This window comes from Glycine max, chromosome 19 (genome assembly GCF_000004515.6).
Source record: "Glycine max cultivar Williams 82 chromosome 19, Glycine_max_v4.0, whole genome shotgun sequence".
In the NCBI taxonomy this organism is placed as follows: Eukaryota; Viridiplantae; Streptophyta; class Magnoliopsida; order Fabales; family Fabaceae; genus Glycine; species Glycine max.
Genome location: NC_038255.2, coordinates 35,091,680 through 35,103,560, shown reverse-complemented (window position 1 = coordinate 35,103,560; position 11,881 = coordinate 35,091,680).

The following is an 11,881-nucleotide window of genomic DNA, read 5'->3' as shown; positions in this document are numbered from 1 at the left end:
CACCTACGTCAACCAAGTTGACCATAATCAAACACTTGACCACCTCGACCATTAAAGCAGACTGGCCATCTCGATCATCATACTCGCCTTAACACATCATATCGACAACATATTGAACAATACTATCATTCATCCAACATAATCATCCTTGCCATATCTCCATTAATCTCAAGCTCTTTCTTTCTCATTGAACTTAGAGCTTGAGGACTTTTGTACCATATGGGACCCATGAAGTCCTTAGACGACACCAACAAACCATGCACGATACAAGCACGTCCATAATGGATGCTACTCAACAATTACCTACTCAATAACCATTGTCGTTATAAAGAAGAAAATATCATAAAGGAAGGTAGGCATTGTTCATTTTCACCATATACACAAATCAGACACCTACTTGTGTATTGGAGTCCTTTTTCAAGTACTCCACGCCTCACCTAGAGACAAATCTTGGAGCACAAAGAAGATAGCAATCAAGAGATCAGACGAGTGAGAACTAGGTAAGAACAAATAGTGATGTCATGTATATTTTAAATAAAAACTATTGAGAAATCATACAATATACATGCATTATTTATGGTTGATCAACAACAAAATGGACATGATGTAACACATAAAGATATAATTGAATAGAACTTAACGATTTGCAGAATTACATAGGAAATAATGAGTATTGTCGATGGATCTAACTCGGACTTCATCCTGTCGTCTTACTTTATTAGTGCTTCATTTGAATTATTCTAGTTAAAGTAGATTCCCATTATGCTATTGTCGCAATGAGACGATGAAAAATAAGTTAAAATTAAACAGAGAAATCACTACCAATGTTTATTAAAGGAAAACATTAGAAAAATCCTTTTTGAAAACAAAATAGCCTTTGATACTAAATTTGAGTCTATGAGTCAATTAGGAATAGGGAAAGTGTTAGCATCGTACGCCATTTGTCTTAAAACAATTACCACTAATTAAATGTTCAAATTTGAATAACTTTAAAGTTATTTATTATATCCCTCAAAATAAAACAAGAATATTTTTGGATATCTTATTTATTGTTATTAGTATGAAAAAATTTATTATTCAAAAGAGAAATGTATTATTATGAAAAGAGAGGATCATCATTAAACATAATAATATTTAACCTTTTTAATTTCTTAATTTTATCTTTTTTTTAGCTCGACAAGAGTGGTTCCTTGCTCCTACTATCTCCAGGTGCAATGGAGAATCAGAGTTACACATTTATTTGCAAAATATTTGGGTGTTGATGTTTGTTATTAAATCTTTATTTTTATTGAGTTTATTCTTGGTGGCATGTGAAGGCATGTATACTAAAACATTAACTGAACAAAAATTCAAGACTAAGGCTTGTCAAACTTTTGTTTAGGGACTAAAAATCGAAAGTTGGAAATGTTCAAGACTAAAAACATAATTAACCCTTAAAAATAATGTCCGAACAAAAATACTCTGAAGATAATAGTTATCTAGAGTATTTTAGATTAGAAATAAGTTTTACATTTGAAAGAAACAAGATAAAAAAATCAATGTTCCTTTTTTTTATTTAGTACTACCATAATTAGGATTTTAGGCTCCCCAATGGTACCCCAAGGTATTCCCATTAGCTTCGATCCAAAGGACCGACTATGAGACTAATCTATCGTTAGAGCTTAGTCACACTAAAAGCTTTTCTTCCTTCCTCAAGAGTATATCCTCTGACGATCAAACTCAAGATTTTTTTCTACAAATTCAGTGTGTGTTATCAACTAAATTATACCCATTAAATGAAATCAATATTCCTAAGGAAACTCATGATTCTCAGAATAATATATAATTAACTTGAGACATGCAATTAGAAAAACAATGATTAGAAATTTAGAATTTCTTAGTAGAAAATTTACATGTTTCTAGCTACTCATGGGAGTATACGTTAAGCGTGAGTGTTTATGTCTTTTGTAGATGTTAGCATCTAGTATTTTAGCTTCTTTGGTCCTATTATAATTATCATGTAAAATAATTATTATTTTAGTTTTTTAGTGTAACAATAAATTATTTTTTATACCCCTTATATATTAATGATAAATTATAAAATTTTAAAATAAATTAATAATAATATAAGGTTAATTTTATTTTTTTAATTTATTTATTATTTTTTTAGAAAATAATTTAGAACCATATATAATTATTTGCCACTTAAAGAAGTAATTAACGTTGGAATTTGGACTTTTGTCTCCGAACATTTAGAATGATGTACCTTTTCATCTACTTAATTATAAAAAGTGTTCGTCACTTCAATATTTAAGGTTTTAGTTTGGAATTAGATTTTTGGGGGTCCAGGAACTGCAAATTAATTAACTTAGCTAGTTTGGAGAGTTTGATGAAATAGTCTATTGTTCATTATATGGAATTTGGAAACTTAGCTGGAAAATTATAAGTGTAATATTTAATTTTTTTCCTCAAGTTTTATTAAAATGTTTAATGACATCCTTATATTTTAAAAAAATTCAATTAGGTTCTTAAATTTTTTATAATTCATCAATGTTATCTCTTCTGAACATAGCCATTCCTTCACCATCGCCACAACACTTTCACTCCTGCACCACCGCCGCACCACCAAAACCTAGATCTGCAGCGCACCAATCGCCATAGCCGCCACTATTATTGCTGTTCTAAGGATTAAACGGCTTTTCACACGATGAATTGGTCGATTTCTGAAATTCAATGGGAATAAAAAGTACATTGACAATGAACAACCACCACTATCCATAGATAAAAACCGTCATAATTAATATTTTAACATTAGTTTAATTGAATATGAAGGACTTGATTGAAACCTTTTTAAGAGTCAGAGGATCTCATTGAATTTTGTTTAAAATATAAGAAACTAATGGAACACTTTAATAAAACTTCCACACCAAATTTAGCGTTAAACCAAAATTGTATAATGGTCTTTTCCACTTTACTTGCCCAAAATATTTTACCCCTTTGGTCCTTTGCGTGATAGAGCCATCGAGAATTGATTCATCTTTGGTAATTTATAGTGAAGTGCAACATGAAGTGTAAAGAAAAAAATTTAGAAGATAACCAAAGTCTAATTAAGTTAATTACTTGAATGGTAAGTAGATTCAGCATATCATTGGATGCCTCCACAAACGATATATGAAGAAAGCAAAGTCTCTACGGATATCTAAATGAGAGTTCTCAAATTAGTCACGTTGAAAATTCAAAATCTTTTACGTTGACACTTAATTATTATAATTTCATAATTTTGCTTGATCAGAGAATCAATATGAATCTTGTTAACTTGAGGCATTGTTTAAATTTATGCAAGTTAGAAGAGAAAGAGACTCGACACCCGAAATGGGTGGAAATGCACAATAATGGTTAAACAATAATTGTGTTGAATAGACTTTAAAAAAAATTGTGGAATAAACTGATCACAGATTCATATTCTTCTTGACTTTGTAAATGTTTAGGTTAAAAGAAAGAAGCAAAATTAATTGCCCTGATATCATGACAGTAAAGGATAAATTTTTCCAAAAAATAAAATATTTTTTTTCATTTATAGTACATAATTATAAATGAAAAGTTAATATGAAAAAACTTCTAGAAATAATTTATGCATGAGTTAATTTTAACTTATAATTTTTTTATTTTCTTATTATATAAATACTTATAGAAAAATTTATCCAAATTAATCTTAATTACCATCATTTGTCGTTTGGATAAATAATAATTGACAACAAGGAGTCGTATAAAATTGCACCGTCACTAGAGAGCAAAATGGCTAGTATAAAAACCATACGGAACAGCAAAGCTACGTCCAAACAAACAGTTGAATGTTGATTTTTCAACGTATTCTTATTTTTATTCACTTAATTCGTATAACCAAACAAAGAATATTACTCCAGCATTCCACACGAACCAAAATTAAGTTGGAATGGTACCTACTAATGATAATTATTAGGATTGAGCTAGCGACAAAATTAAGTTAGACTGGTGGAGAAGAAAATATCGCCGTTGTCGTGAGAGAATTCTCGAATGAATCCATGATTAATTTCCTGTATTTTTATGTTATCGTTGTCATGAAATAATACTCATAAATATTTTAAATTTTTATGTCACCTTCTTACATAAGAGAATCACTGTTAGAATTCTGATAATTTTGTAAATGAGTGTGTGATTAGAGTTCTTTTATATTCCTCTCATGTAAGGTGACATGACATGAAAACTTTCAAAGGGAGTACTTTGAAAACAACTTTTGATAAACAAACCACAAAACTCATTTTATTTTGTTAAATTACAAATTAGTTCTATGTCTCACACTATTTTTCTTTTGTTTTCTTCCAAATAATTGAAGAAAGATTATGATTTATATCTGCACACTAACATAAATATCCTAAGTAAAATAAAATAAAATATGATATAAGTAAGAATGTTTTGATACTCGTATTAAAAAAATGCTTCACTCCCTTTTCTGTTCCAAAAAGAAGGGAAGGCTAAAAAGCCATGTGACACACAAAATGCTCACCTTGTCTCCTCTGAATCTCATTATCAAATGAACGAAGGAGTAGTTTTAGTTTTTTTTTAACTTTTCCTTTCGATATTCTTCACACTATCCTCCTCTATTCTCGCGAAACAAATAAAACCTTAATCTCTTTGTCTTTGGAAAGAAAAAAGTTTAGTAATATAGTAGTGTTCTTAGTGTTGTTTTAAAAAATAAATTGAGTTCAACTTCATGTTTACATTTGGCTCTTTGTTTTTTTTTTTTTTTAATTAGAGTATGATATTATCGAAAGCACTGCAAAGTAATGATAGAAAAGTCACTACCACACAAAGAACATATGATGAATAACCGATTTCCAATAGTTTTGATATGAAAAAAATGACCTATTTAGTTATTTGTGTTTTTTTTATTCTGATCTTTTATTTTTTTAAAATCTTATTTTAATCCTTTGTTTTTTTTTAAAAGATTCAAAATGATTCTTTCATTAATTTGAAGGTAACGATAATCAAATTTACTGACAAAAAATTGCCACAAAATAAAAAAATAAGGAAGAAACAATAGTGTATCATCAATAATTTCATCATTCACAAACTATAACTTTCTTTTTCCCAAATCAAAAATTACAAACCTTACAATTCAATTTCAGTATAACATCATCCATATAAAATTTGATGCACAACCTACCTTTCCTACAACCACATGCACAACATCCTCTTGGTTTTCTTATCTCAACTCACAAAATTGTCAACCCACAACCTTTTTCGTATTCAAACCCAAGAAGGTCGTTAGATTCAACAAGAACCTTGATTCTCCAACGAGATCATTTGCAAGATGTCAAAATGCAATTATCCTTCATCCTTTCAACAAGAATTTGGAAGCCCACCTAAATGATTCTTTTTATTATTTTCTTTGCTTTGATTCTTGAAGGTTTGGTGGCGATTTTGGAGATTTCAATTTGGGTTTGAGGTTTGTGATTTTTAATTTGAGAAAAATGAGAGTAGGGTTTGTGAAGAATGAAACTATTGGTGCACTACTACTTCTTTCTTATTTTTCATTTTGTGGCGGCTTTTAGCTGCACATATTTGATTATTGTTAATTTTAAATTAATGGAAGGATCATTTTGAATCTTTTTAAAAAGATAAAGGATTAAAATAAACTTTTCAAAAGATGAAAAATCATAATAAACCAAAAAATAAAATAAAAAATCAAATACATCATTTTACCTTTTGATATTATTATCATGAGTTGTGTATGGACGCTTATTTTCGAATTGGGTTTATATTTGGATGTTAAGGCCCAATCTAGTGCCTGAAGATAAAGCAATGGACTACCAAAAACAAAATGGGCATGCATGGACTAGCCATACGCAACACATTACACATGCTAGTATTTATTTGACACTTATTATTTACACCCATGTTTGCTAAGTACGCCCTTCCTTTCTCTTTATATTTTATTTCCAATTATACCCTATTATTTGTTAAAACAATTTTAAAAATTACTTTCCAGAACATTATATATCAATTCCAGAAGGAAATTCCTAAAACTATGTTTTACCAAAGTACTATAGTTTTGGAACTACTTTCTAGAAGAACATATATATCAATTCCGCCAAAAATATCAACAATATGCAACGTTAACACTTGATTTGAACCACCCAAATCGTTTCAAGCACTTTCCACAAGCACGAGCAATTAAAATTGTTTTAATAAAATTAAATTTATTTTAATTGAACCCAAATTCTTAAAATTGTAGCATTTGAATCGTAGTTTTGATAAGGCACTGTTGTTCGTGGCCAAGAGAGTGAAACAAATGCAGAATTGTTTGATTTTGATATGAAAATAGCAAACTATGAAGATAAGGGTCAACGATAAAGAGATATAACAAAGAAGCTAAATCCCATAGATAAAATCATCGGTAACTTTGCCTCGATGTGGGAGCACCACTCAAACATTGGTTGTAGTGTTAGTAATTTTGGGTTATATATATATATATATATATATATATATATATATATATATATATATATATATATATATAAAAAGTATGGCTAAGGACATATATGTCGTCATGAAAGGCTAATTATATAGATATCATCCGTGATGTTATAATGTAATGAGAGACCAAATTATAATTATTAAATTTGGGATAACTGATGGCGGTTACCAAGTTTATGGTCCCCATTTGTAGAGAGCAACGCGTGAAGTTTTGCTTTTTCTCTTTCTTTATCTCATGAGAAGATAAATAATATTCAGAGAAGAAAAAAAAAGGGGTACTCTACGTTTGGAAGATCATACAATCAATCTTCTCATCAACCCTTCCATCATCATCCCATTATGACTAATCCACTTACGCTTCCACATTTAGTTTTTTTTTATCATGATTTTGAGTATGGGAAGACAAAGAGGTTTTATTCATCTTTGTACATACAGTATGTGATTAGGATTGATGATTATTTGTTAGAATAAAATTAGGCTGATTGATTTGAAATTGAATCCCAACATTTGGTATCAGAGCCACCCATACTTAATTCATGTATGATTTTGGAAATTTTATTATCCAGGCTGCTGGCATATTCTAAATTTTAAATGAATTTAGATATTTTATATTGTTGGTAAGATCAAGCAAATTACTTTAGATATTTTACATATTTTCATGTACTTTGGGCTCGTTCTTACTTTTAGGGTCCATTACACTAAATTAAAATAACAATCAGGGGCTTTTAAAATTTAAAATAAATAAAAAAGTTAAAATAATTTACTTTAGAAATGTTTTAATTTTGGATTTGGTGCATCAATGTTCAAAATTTAGTTATGATATATCATTTTAATTATTTAGCATTTAAATGAGCTAATTGAATCAATATATCACCAAAGTGACCTCTCTTGTGTAGATTGTTGATGAGAAATATTAACGTGCGTGATTATTTATATGAATGGTGATTGGCCCAAAGGAAAAGTCACCTGTGATGTTAAACGTTTTACAGATAAATGATAAGTCACATCAAAAGATGAGTTTGTTATTTGATATGTTTTTATTATCAATGTTTGAACATTACAACAAGGATATGACTAGCAATTAATACGAGTGTCCAAAGACTTGATATTAATAATGGTGCACTAGATATCTTGAGATGGGATATACCATTATCTAAATGCATTGATGACTGCTACATGAGCTTATTGTATTATTTGTTTTTATCTTTTCAGTTGTTGCTTCTATATCTACTAATATGAATTCGATTTTGGTTCTTAATGGTACAAATTTTAAGGACGGGAAAAACATGCAAATTGTTCTTGGCTGCATGGATCTAGACCTTGCATTAAGGATTGAGAAACCCCCTCCTCATACGGATTCCAGCACCTCTCTAAACAAAGGAAACTTCATGAGAACTGAGATCACTCAAATCGCATAAGTCTTATGATCATTAAGCGTGGCCTTTTTAGATGATATAACTAGTGCCAAAGAGTTCCTTACTGAGATTGAAGAGCACTTTGCAAAAAGCAATAAGACGGAAACAAGTACTCTCCATCAGAACTTGATTTCCATGAAATATCAAGGTAAAGGAAATGTCATGGAATACATTATGGGAATGTCAAATATTGCTTCAAAATTAAAGACACTAAAGCTTGAGCTATCAGAAGACTTGCTTATTCATTTAGTGTTAATTTCTCTACTTTCACAGTTTAGTCAGTTTAAGATCTCTTGTAACTGTCAAAAGGAGAAATGGTCTTTTAATGAGCTCATTTCATACTGTGTGCAAGAAGAGTAAAGACTGAAGCAAGGAAGGACTGAAAGTGCTCATGTTGTGAGTACCTCTAAAGACAAGGGAAAAAGAAAAAGAACTGAGGAGCCCAAGAATGAAGCTGCTAAGGGTCCAACACAAAAGAAACAAAATCAAGGTGATAACTATTTCTTCTGCACTAAGCTTGGACATGTAAAGAAGAAATGTACCAAATATCATACTTGGCATGAAAAGAAGGGTATGTTTCTTACTTTGGTTTGTTCTGAGGTCAATTTAGCTTAAGTACCTAGAAACATTTGGTGGTTAGATTCTGGTGCCACTAGTGTTTCAATGCAGGGTTGCCTAAGCTACCGGAAGCCAATTGATTCTGAGAGATGGATCTTTGTTGGAGATGGTAAATCGGTGGAGGTGGAAGTTATAGGACATTTTAGATTATTATCATTACTAATTTTTTTATTTGAAAGATACTTTTGTTGTATCGCCATTTAGACGGAATTTGGTTTTAGTTTCTTATTTGGACAAATTGGGTTATTTGTGTTCATTTGGAAACAATGTGTTCAGGTTGTCTTTTAATTTAGATATTGTTGGAACTAGTTCACTCTTGGTTAATGATAATCTATATTTACTTGATAATGTAGCTTCCTATGGTGAATCCTTTAATGCAGAATTGTGTGGTACTAAGCGTAGAATTGATAATACAAACTCAGGAGCATTATGGCATAAGCGCTTAGATCACATTTCTAAGAACATAATTGAACGACTTATGTCAAACAAAATCTTGGATTCCATTGATTTCACAAGATTTAATGTTTGTGTTGAATGCATTAAAGGTAAACAGACCAAAAGCAAGAAATTAAGTGCATATAGGGCTACAGATGTCTTGGAATTGATACATACAGACATTTGTGGGCCATTTCATACACCTTCATGGAATGGTCAACAATATTTTATATCATTCATATACAATTACTCCAGATATGCATACTTGTTTCTTATACATGAAAAGTCATAATCTCGGGATGTGTTCAAAACATTTAAAGTTGAAGTTGAAAATCAACTCAACAAAAAAGTAAAGTGTGTCAAATCTGACCGTGGTGGTAAATACTATGGCAGATATGACGGTTCAGGTGAACAATGTTCGGGGCCTTTTGCTAGGTACCTAGAGGAATGTGGAATCGTCCCACAGTACACCATGCCAGGGTCACCTATCATGAATGATGTGGCTGAAAGACGAAACAAAACTCTTAATGATATGGTAAAAAGCATGATTTTTCATTCTAACTTACCAGAGTCACTCTAGGGATAAGCACTAAAGACTGCGGCTTACATTCTAAATAGAGTGCCAACCAAGGCAACTGCCAAAACACCTTATGAACTTTGGGTTGGGTGAAAGCCTAGTCTTAAACATTTTCATGTATGGGGATGTCCAGCTGAGGCAAGGCCTTATAAGTCAAATGAAAGGAAATTGAACTCCCGAACAGTGAGCAGCTACTTTATTGGTTATTCTGAAAGATCCAGGGGTTATAAATTTTATGATCCCAAATTAAAGACAATTTTTGAGACGGGAACCGCCACATTCTTTGAGGATATTGAGTTTGGGGGGAAGAATAAGGTTAGAGACTTTGTCTTAAAGGAAGAATCAATAACAATTCCAGAACCAATTCATACAGTTGCTTTTGATAAAGCAAATTCGGAACCTCTACAAGACATTGTTATTGAATCTCCCACTCAAGATAATTTGGTCGTTCATGAAGAACACACTTAAGATCCTCAAGAACATATGCTTCATGAGCTAGTACCTTTGCGGAGATCTAAAAGAGAAAGGAGAAGTGCTATTCCAGATGATTATGTGGTATTTATCCAGGAATATGAGAAAAATAATGGTATGATGGAAGATGACCCAGTCAACTTCCATTAAGCCATGCAAGATTCCAACTCAGAAAAGTGGATTGAAGCAATGAATGGGGAGTATAAGTCCATGCAAGACAATAAGGTTTGGGAACTTGTCCCATTACCAGAAGGTGTGAAACCCATTGGTTGCAAATGGATATTTAAGACCAAGCGGAATTCCAAAGGCAATGTGGAGAGGTATAAGGCTCATCTTGTGGCAAAGGGCTATACCCAAAAGGAAGGGATTGACTTTAAAAAGACTTTCTCTCCAGTTTCATCGAAAGACTCTTTTAGGACAATCATGACTCTTGTTGCATATTATGATTTGGAGCTTCATCAAATGGATGTCAAGACAACATTTTTCAATGGCAACATTGATGAGACAATTTATATGGTGCAACTAGAAAACTTTGTGTCAAGAGATCCAAAGAATATGGTTTGCAAACTGACAAAATCTATTTATGGGCTAAAACATGCATCTTGTCAATGGTACTATAAATTTCATCAAGTAATTCTCTCATTCGGTTTCGAGATGAATCTTGTTGATGATTGTGTGTATCACAAATTTAGTGGGAGCAAGTACATTTTCCTGGTCTTATATGTTGATGACATACTGCTTGCCACTAATGATATAGGCATGTTGCACGAAACCAAGAGATTTCTATCAAGAAACTTGGAAATGAAAGATCTTGGTGATGCCTCCTTTGTATTAGGAATTCAGATACATCGAGATCGATCTCGGGGTATTCTAGGATTATCACAAAGGAGCTATATCAAAAAGGTACTTAAAAGGTTTGGTATGCAGTAATGTAAATCCGGGGATACTCCAGTTGCTAAGGGAGACAAGTTTAGTCTCAAACAGTGCCCAAAAAGAAATTTGGAAATTCAGGAAATGCAAAAGATTCCCTCTGCTTTAGCTGTAGGGAGTTTGATGTATGCCCAAGTATGTACGCTCCGGATATAGTATACATAGTTGGGGTATTAGGCAGATATTTAAGCAATACATGAATAGATCATTGGAAAGCAGCCAAAAGAGTTATGCGGTATTTGAAGAGAACAAAGTCTTATATGCTCACATACAAAAGGTCAGATCAGTTGGAGATCACTGGGTATTTTGACTCAGATTTTGCAAGATGCCTAGATAGTTTGAGATCCACTTCAAGTTACATTTTCATGTTAGCCGATGGTGCGATTTCTTGGCACAGTGCCAAGCAAACCCTTACTACTTCATCCACTATGGCGGTAGAATTTGTGGCATGCTATGAGGCATCAAATCATGGAATATGACTGAAAAATTTTGTCACAGGGCAACAAATTATGGAAGGAATTGAAAGATCATTTAAGTTATATTGTAACAACAAATCAAATGTATTATATTCTAACAACAATAGGAGCTCGACCAAGTCGAAGCATATTAACATCAAGTTTCTAGTTGTTAAGAAAAGGGTACAGAGTGAATAAATTTCCATAAAATACTTAGGGACAAATTCCATGATAGCAGATTCTCTTACTAAGGGACTTCCATCCAAGGTCTTGCATGAGCATGTTGCTCATATGGGTGTTTTACAGTTTGAGGAATCTTTGGTTTAGTGGGAGTTAGTCACTTTTATGTATTTTATGTTCTATGTTAGATTTTATGTATGCATACATTGACTTTTGGATATATTTGGTTATATATATATATATATATATATATATATATATATATATGATTTATTATTCAGTTATTACACTTTGTATATTAATGT